The sequence below is a fragment of the Electrona antarctica genome, assembly GCF_951216825.1.
Source record: "Electrona antarctica genome assembly, chromosome: 3".
Lineage (NCBI taxonomy): Eukaryota > Metazoa > Chordata > Actinopteri > Myctophiformes > Myctophidae > Electrona > Electrona antarctica.
The window spans coordinates 8593414-8603460 of NC_136808.1; positions in this window are offsets into that span (position 1 = coordinate 8593414).

A 10047-nucleotide genomic window follows, 5' to 3' on the forward strand; every position below is an offset into this window, starting at 1 on the left:
TAGATGCAGCCAAAAGAAGAAGCACCCATCTGGAACAGGACAGGACAGCACAGCTCTATAACCTTGGCTGCTGCTCACCTCGCTCTCTGAAGGACCACAGAAATAATGTGCACGCCACTTTTAAATCTCATACAGTCTGAGGTGTGTGCAGAAATGCAGTGGTGGAAAGTCTAAGTACATTTACTCATTAAGTACTGTACTTAAGTAATTGTGAGATATTTGTACTTTACGTGAGTATTTCTAATTTCCAATACTTTTACTTCTACTCCACTACATCTCAGAGGGAAATATTGTACTTTTTACTCCACTACATGTATATGAAAACTTTAGTTACTGGCTACTTTGGAGATTTTAATTTGGATTACAAAACCACTTCAACCTTATATACATTTCGGCCATTTGAAAATATCGGATCTACATGCGACACATTGTGAGCTTGTAGATCCGCTATTTTCAAAAGATTGTCTACACATTCTGAACTTGTGGGACATTATGCAATATGAGTAGGCTACTTTTAGCACTTTAAGTGCATTTTGATGCCGATGCTTCTGTACTTTTACTTGAGTACACTTCTACATTGCAGTATTTATACTTTTACTTTAAGTAAAACATTTGAGAACTATGTCCACCACTGCTGAATTGATTGAAATATTTATTAACAGTTTGCAGAATTACAGTACATTTCAAGCACAAACTCAATACAAAGACTGTTAACTGTGAGTGTACGACCCAATTAAGCAGATTTTTTTGAAATGAGCCATCTGTCCACACTGCAGTGATGGGAAACACAACTCAAACTCAAGCATCAAACACCACAATGTAGAAATACTCAAAATTCAAAATGCCACTAGAGTAAAAGTAGAAAAGTATTGGCCTTGAAATGTACTGAAGGTACAAAAAGTAAAAGTATGTGTGGTATTGGAGCTACCTATGGTGTGCCGGTGTTTTCTTATTTCTTATTTTAGTAAAAGTAAAGTTAAAGTTCTCATTGTGCAGAATGTCCCGTTTCACAAGTTCTCATTATGACATCTAAAAGATCTTTTGAAAAATGGTACGTTTTAAAGAGGAATGGGAGGCTCTGAAGCTGTACGTGCCTATTGCTTCTTTTAATTGAATTGAACCCAATAAAAGTGACACCCTGCCTTGTTCTCAAAGAGCGTTACTGCACACAGTGCACATGGACACGTGCACACGTGCACGCACACACACACACACACACACACACACACACACACACACACACACACACACGCAGACGTCTCTCTCCGTGATAATCAATGATGGGACATTAAACCTTCCCAGAAAACATCTCTCTCTCTCTCTCTCTCTCTCTCTCTACTCTCTCCATCTCCCTGTAAAAGGTAATGTTCAATTTAAATGCAGCGTGCTGTGTTATGTCTCTGCAATGCATGCTGGGAATTCTACTGACGTTCCTCTACTCCAGGGGTTCTCAACCTGTGGGCCTGGACCCCCATGGAGGGTCCCCACATGATTTTGAGGGAGGGGAGGGGGTTCCTAGATGACAGGAAAATGACAATTTACCACCAATGACCATTAAGGTCCCTGCAGACTGCTGCCGTTTTTCAGAAAAACGGCAAAAAAAAAACGCTGACAAAAACCTGAAAAATGCATCAGTCTGCAACGACCTTCACTGCATCAAAGGAGATCAACAAACTACTCTATAAAAACTGGTCAAACATTGTCAAATAATATAAGAAGAGGCTAACATTTTGAAAATAGACGATCTACAAGCTCACGCCTCACAATGCGAGGCATTGTTGTGACAACTTGTGAGCTTGTAGATCTGCTTTTCACAATATGTATCTGTGCATGGAACAGATCGAGTCAAACTATAGGTAAATGTAATGCCTCAACTCCTACAATAGAGGGTATGCGCATGCTTAAAGTGAATGGCACATCGAGTGGCAAATCGAGTGGCAAAGCAACATGCAAAGTGAGTTTAACATTGTTTAACGTTATTTAATGCAATCAGATAGGACTTTTCTGTTTGGATGCATGGGCTGTCAAGGCCAGAAAGTAGTTTGGCCTTGACAGCATTCCTGCATAACTTCCGGGTTTGATGATGATGTCACACGCATACCCTCTATTATGGGGGCATGGTGGCACAGTCGGTAGCACTGTCGCCTCACACCTAGAAAGTACTGGGTTCGATTCCCACTGGGGACGCTGTGGGCGCTGGGGGGCGTGCTCTCCCCTCTGCGTCATCAGTGCCCATACCCGAGGCGGGGTATGTATGATGTGTGTGTGTGTATGTATGTGTGTCTGTCCGTCCGAGCACGGAAATAGTGTTTTTTTCACAGTGCAGTGCAGTATTTTACACAACTTATACATTTGAAAACTTGTGAAGGGAACATTCTGCTTAATGAGTACTTTCCACTTTAGGTGAGGGCATATATGAAAAAAGGCACCTTACCCTAAAAAAATTGCAACAGAAGGTTTCTCAACTGTTTTGTGTAGTATTAGGTGTCCTTAATAACATACTAAAAGTTTACCAAAGTTTGACCATGCGAAAGGTGTTATTTTCAAGATGGCGTCCAAGATGGCCAAAATATCATTAAAATAGCCTAACTCCTTCATTATTTATCGTAGACAAGTATTTTTTGTGTCTAACCCTATGTTTTTGAGGCCTGTGAATCCATTGGACTTGTCAAAATGGCAGAGATAGAATCAGATCATTGTGAAATCCAATATTTTATATTTGACTCTATTAAAACTCTCTGAAGTTGCCCCCTACCTGCATTTGTCATAACATACAAAGTTGTCCACCAGAAATAGTATCTATGACCCCCTAGGATCACAACCTATATGGACAACTCGGTCAATTTTGTTGCGAAAGTCCAATATGGCCGCCCCCAATATTAGCCCCTATTAGTTATAATGGGGGGTGAATAGGGCAAAATTTTAAACTGAGAGATATTTCCACGAAACTTCTCAGGTGGATCAATGATATGAATACGAAAAATTGTTGTATTGCAAGTTTCCATAAAATCCAATATGGCCGCCACAATATGGCCGCCACAATATTAGCACCAAGAAAATAGGTTTTGGCTCCAACTTCTGAACCAGATGAGCTAGAAATGCAAACTCTGTGTCTATTTCATGGTTTCTGACCATGAGAGACTCAATGGAATACCTATTTTTATTATTGGGTGTGTCTGGACCCTTATTGTGCATATTTACAAGATGGTGGCTACCCGAAATAGTGCTTTACCATGATTTCTACCATGATTGTTGATTGTTTTGGCAAACACAAGCAATATTAATCCATTGGCTAAGATTCATGGCACAGAAGGAACATATTTTCTTGAGCTTGCATATTGTCAAAATGGCTGCAAACATGAAAAAGAAAAGAGACATTACATTTCCTGTCAGATCCTATTACCCAGGGGGGCAAACCACCCCTTTTTGGATACCTGCATTTGCCATAACATCAAAGGTTGTCCACCAGAAATATCTATGACCCAATATAATCACAACCTATATGGACACACTGGTCAATTTCTTTGCTGGAAATCCAATATGGCCACCACAATATTAACCCCCTTTAGCCTATAATGCGGGTGAATAGGGCAACATTTTTAACTGAGGGATATTTCCACGAAACTTCACAGGTTGATCAATGATATGAATACCATAATGGTTTGTATTGGAAGTTTCCATGATATCCAATATGGCCACCACAATACTAGCACCCAGAAAATAGGTTTGGCTTTAAATTCTGAACCAGATGAGCTATAAATACAAACTCATGGTTTCTAACCACGAGAGATATATACTGTAAATATTTTAGCCATAATTTCCCTCTATTAAGTATTATTGTTCTGGGGTGTTTCTTTGCAGAAAGACATCCCTCTGGCTGTATTTTGGTTTTGTTCTACTGTTTCTGTTGGCATTTCCTCTGTTTATGTTGACAATCATCCCTGGCAGGGACGTGCATCGCCAAGCCGGACATCCCTTCACTGAGTATGGATGGTCTCTCAGTGATGGTCCCCTGTCCATCTAGAGCCAGCCTGGCCTATGCCAGAAAATCTGTTCATGTGCCAGGGACTGGAGACAAGATGCAGCAGGAGCTTCACTCCATTCCTGACTGGGGATGCATCACCATTATCTTGGACTCTGGCTGGCATCCTGTCATGAAAGGACGCGATGAGAGAGATCAATGTCCCTGGACAGCCAAACTTGCCAGGGATCTGCCACAGGCCCTCACGATTGACTGTGTGAAAGGCCTTGGTGAGGTCGACAAACACCATATAGAGACCCTTCTGCTCTCTGCACTTTTCTTGCAGCTGGCAAATGGAAAAGATCATGTTACAGGTACCTCTGCCTCCGTGGAAACCACATTGGGATCCAGGGATAACATTCTCAGCATGGCTGATTAGCCGGTTGAGGATGATTCTTGCTAAGATCTTTACTGTGATGTTCAGGACTCAGGAGGGCTATACCATGATGGTTATCGCAGTATGCCCTGTCCCCTTTCCTCTTGTAAACATGCACTATGGATGCGTCCTTGAAGTCTGGAGGGACTTCCCCCTATCCAGATTACCTGGTACAGGTGCCATGCCTCCATTCTTGTAGATGTCTGCAGGCAACCCATCACCTCCTGGTGCCTTTCCAGAAGTGGGTTGTTGGAGTGCTTTCACTGTCTCTGCACTGGTGGGGGGGTCAGCCAGATCAGCTTTGATTGGCAGCTGGGGTATCGTGGCAATATCCTCTTCGGAAATTGAGGACTCTCTGTTTAAGACCTCACTGAAGTGCTCTTCCCAGTGTGCTAGGATGTCACTCTTGTCAGTGAGCAGGACACTTGTCAGAGGAGCGGACTGGAGTTGAGCCAGTGGTTTTGGGCCCATAAAGAGCACACAGAATGATGCATGCATCTGAGACATTCCCAGTCAGGAATGGAGTTAAGCTCCTGCTGCATCTTGTCTCCAGTCCCTGGCACATGAACAGATTTTCTGGCAGCCTTTGATACAGCTACATTGACATAGGCCAGGCTGGCTCTGTAGATGGACAGGGGACTGCATTCCCGTCACTGAGAGACCATCCATACTCAGCGATGCACGATCCTGCCAGGGATGATTGTCAACATAAACAGAGGAAATTCCAACAAACAGTAGAACAAAACCAAAATACAGCCAGAGGGATGTCTTTCTGCAAAGAAACACCCCAGAACAATAATATCTTTCGTGGTTAGAAACCATGAGTTTGTATTTATAGCTCATCTGGTTCAGAAGCCAAACCTATTTTCTGGGTGCTAGTATTGTGGTGGCCATATTGGATATCATGGAAACTTCCAATACAAACCATTATGGTATTCATATCATTGATCAACCTGTGAAGTTTCGTGGAAATATCCCTCAGTTAAAAATGTTGCCCTATTCACCCGCATTATAGGCTAATGGGGGCTAATATTGTGGTGGCCATATTGCATTTCCAGCAAAGAAATTGACCGGTGTGTCCATATAGGTTGTGATTCTATTGGGTCATAGATATTTCTGGTGGTCAACCTTTGATGTTATGGCAAATGCAGGTATCCAAAAAGGGGTGGTTTGCCCCCCTGGGTAATAGGATCTGACAGGAAATGTAATGTCTTTACAGCCATTTTGACAATATGCAAGCTCAAGAAAATATGTTCCTTCTGTGCCATGAATCTTAGCCAATGGATTAATATTGCTTGTGTTTGCCAAAACAGTCAACAGTCATGGTAGAAATCATGGTAAAGCACTATTTCGGGTAACCACTATCTTGTAAATATGCACAATAAGGGTCCAGACACACCCAATAATAAAAATAGGTATTCCATTGAGTCTCTCATGGTCAGAAACCATGAAATAGAACGGTGTAGTATGAAAAAAGCAAAAAAAAAATAGGGGTTAGCGGTACTGAGCCTTCACGTGGCGGCCCTGTTTTGACTAATTTCACAGTACCACACAGTAATAATGCATTTATTCCTTAAGTAAATTGTTGAAAGCTTCAACATAATTTGAATTACAAGTAAAATCACCAATGATGGGCATTATGGCACGTGGAAAAAGGATAAATGTAAATTTATATTGGAAAGTGTTCATTTTGAACCTTTAAAACCACTTATAACCACCTTATAACCACTTTTTCAAATACACTAGTTATTATAATCATAACTCTAATTTATATAAGCTAATTGGATTCCTACATAACTAAAACATAGGGTTAGACACCAAAATTACTTGTCTAGGATGAATAATGGATGAGTAATGGTCTTTTAAGAACTGGCGGCGGCCATCTTGAAAATGACACCTTTCGCATGGTCAAACTTTGGTAAACTTTTAGTATGTTATTAAGGACACCTAATACTACACAAAACAGTTGAGAAACCTTCTGTTGCAATTTTTTTAGGGTCAAACCATAATTGCACCTGTCTACTTGCGGCACTTTGAGTACAATTTTGATAGCAATACTTCCGTGCTGTTACTCAAGTCAGTTTTGAATTCAGGACTTTTAGGCCTGACTCACACCTTCGCAACAGATTGATGTATGCTTGTTGTATGAGATGTATAGCTGATGCAAGCTCGCAATGCATTTCCAATGGGAGTCACATGGTTTGACACAACATTTGTGTTGTATGAGGGGGAGGGGGGGGCAGTCGAAACACAGCCGAAAGCCATACAACACAAATGTTGTGTCAAACCATGTGACTTCCATTGGAAATGCATTGGGGCAAGATGTATCACACCCTTTGTATACATCTAGCATGCATCAATGTTGTATGCTAGATCGAAAGGTGTGAGTCGGGCCATAGAGCATTATTTCTACATTGCTGAGTATTGATACTTCTTAAGTAAGAAATGTGAGTACTTTTTCCCACCACCATAGGAGAGTACATGATGGAAAAGGTTGTGACCTTTCTGAATCATTAAGACGTGGTGCTCGTGCACCAGACTGCACAATATAGAAATCCCTCATTCTTTACTAGCCTCCCTATAGAAGACTGTCTTTATCCTCTAAAGCCTCCCTCAAGAAGACTTCTTTAATCCAAAGCTACAGCTTTCAATCACGGGGATTAAAATGGATTTCTGTGTCCTTGAGATAGATATTTTCATGTCTCCTCGTCCTGCATTGTATGTAATTGATACTTAAGCCTGTTTTTGCCTTGTCGGACTGCACAATAAAGAAGTCTGTCTGTCTGTCTGTCTGTCTGTCTGTCTGTCTGTCTGTCTGTCTGTCTGTCTGTCTGTCTTGGAGCACACTTAAATCGTCACGGTCACGGTCATTGAATTCAACTCATGGAGTAATTGCCTCCCTGCTTGGCACTCAGCATAAAGGCTTGGATTGGAGGGGTAAAAGTCCCTGAGACATAGTAGCATGGCCATGGGCATGTAGAACAAGCTGCCTTGATCACGCTACAGAAACAAACAAACAAACAAACCCAGGGAATGAACAAATGACTTCAGGACTCTCTTTACTTATACTTACTTACTTACACTTGACATGATAATTACAAACAAAATTCAAACGTCCATGACTTATAATGCACAATTAAGGCCTATATGTTTGGCCAACTTGTATAGCCTGCAGTAACTGACTGACTGATTATGCTAGAATGCAGGAGCTGAGATGATGATGGGAAGGAAAGAAAGTTTAAAGCGGTTGCAAGAGCAACCGCTTTAAACTTTCTTTTCTTCCCACTTCAATTGTCCTACTAAACAACCGCCACATAGTTCATAGTTCTTAGTGGGTAAGGGACTTATTGACCTTCATCAGTTAGTTAATGCACTTATACCTGTGATACTATAAACTGTGAATACTCTAGTACTTTATATTTATATACCTCCTCTGATTGCAATTTTGCACCGTTCTTGTGATACTCTTGTGATACTGTACTGCTATTGTGTATTGTCTACTGTGTATTGTCTGTCTGTTTTAAAAAGCGTCATGTAATACTGCACTTTTGCCCAAGACAAATTTCCCCTCGTGGGACAATAAAGTATATCTCATCTCATCTCATGATGATGAGGTTGTCCTTGAGATTTGCGAAGGTATCACTGAAGAGGAAGAATGAATTCTGCTGTAAATCACTGATGATGTGTTAAACCATTTAGACCTGGACTACAAATGTCTTCTAAATCATGACAGTTTTCAAAAAAAAAAAAAAAAAGACAAGGAAGAACTGATTAATGTTTCACACTGTTTGGCCAAAAGGGATGGGTATACTGGCTAACCGAGACCGGGTAGCCAATAGCAAAGCAATTAAAGAATGCCACAAATCATGAAGCGATCTGCCTCGCATTTGAATCACACGTCGAGGGACCTCTAATTTGGCACGGCACATTAGCAGGGTTATTGTACAGGGAACAAATTCATTTCTACCGCACTCGCAACGAGGGAACTCTCTAGAGGCTAATTAAGGCTTTGTCACATGATGGCGTTGCTCGCTTCAGGCTGAATGACTTACTGTGCTGTTAGTCTAAAGTTACACTACAACAACACTGTGGGACAAAGTATAAATAGTACAGGCTTTGATCTCTGGCCAGAGGATCAGACACTTTGTGGGATCTCTCTCTCTCTCTCTCTCTCTCTCTCTCTCTCTCTCTCTCTCTCGCTCTCGCTCTCGCTCTCTCTCTCTCTCTCTCTCTCTCTCCTTGCCTGCCACCTCCACAGATGTCAGATGTTTTCCCCGTGATTTTTTAAAGTTACTATCTGGGGTCATCGACATCAATATGTCTGTACTTGGTCTTGTCCGTGGGATTTTTTTCATTTTATTTTTCATATTATAATGTTCTTATTTTGATAACAGGACCCCATTTACTGAATGTCAAGTCTGTCCAGTTTTTCTTCAGAATATGTGTGACACTTATTTACTACGACACTATCAGTATTATGCGTGTCTTAAGTACCAGGTCTTATTACTTAACTTAAGACCTGGAGGCGTGGTCAATGCTGTTTGGCCACTCAGAATAGCCAAATGGCATTGATCACGCCTCCAGGTCTTAAGTTAAGTAATAAGACCTGGTACTTAAGACACGCATAATACTGCCCAGTATGTGTACTATCGAACTAATACTAGTGGTTCTGAACAGTTTTAGGACCCCCATAACTCTCAGAGTTTCAGACCATATCAAAGCACTCAAGCAAGAAACTGTATTTTTTTGCGTGGTGCAACCACTCCCTTACGGAGCTATGTGTGTGGCTGGGTGCCTGGGTGGGTGCCTGGGTGGGTGGGTGGGTCTGAGCACGAAAACAGCATGCTTGATTTTTATCACCTGTGCGCAACCTAACACACAAACAAACACACGGTCATATATATTAACCGTATATATGACTGGTGTGCCAGTACAGTACAGTGACAGTACAGTACAGTAGAGGGTACAGTAGAGGGACCCCCACACGGTCGTTTCGGACGCGTGGCGGCACGCCGGAACGGCACGCCGGAACCTGCCCGGCCCCCTGGGGATCTGGATGTTCCGGGGGACCCCCGGAGACCCCCACATGGTAACTCTGTCATTTCTCTACCGTTTCGGACGCGGGGCGTCTCGCCGGAACCGGGCCGCTACCCTGGATGCGTTCCTGTGGGTCTGGAACTTCCGTGGACCCCCCCCCCCCCCACACACACACACACACACACACGGAGTTGCACCACTCACTTCACACAGGTGTGATTTTTTCTTTCCATAAATGGTTTGTAAAACATCCAACATGAACGGCTATACATTAAAATAATTTAATTAAAGTTAAATGTTGCTTCCATTCTTATTTCTCAAACACTGCGTCAGAATCTGCATCAGATTTCTTTCAGTGTGTAAATTATTTTGCTGATGTTAAGTTTCATCTCATCACTATTTTCTCACATTTCAAATCTTAACCACTGGAATTCAGATCACAATGTGAATTAAAATCCTACATTTGAATGAATACTAGGTGTGTAGGTACATTTTTTATCAGCGACACGATACATGGTTGACGATACGATACATGGACGATATTGGTTCATTATGGTGATACGATACGATTCAATGATTTGAAATCGATACAGTAACTATTTAGCAAATACAT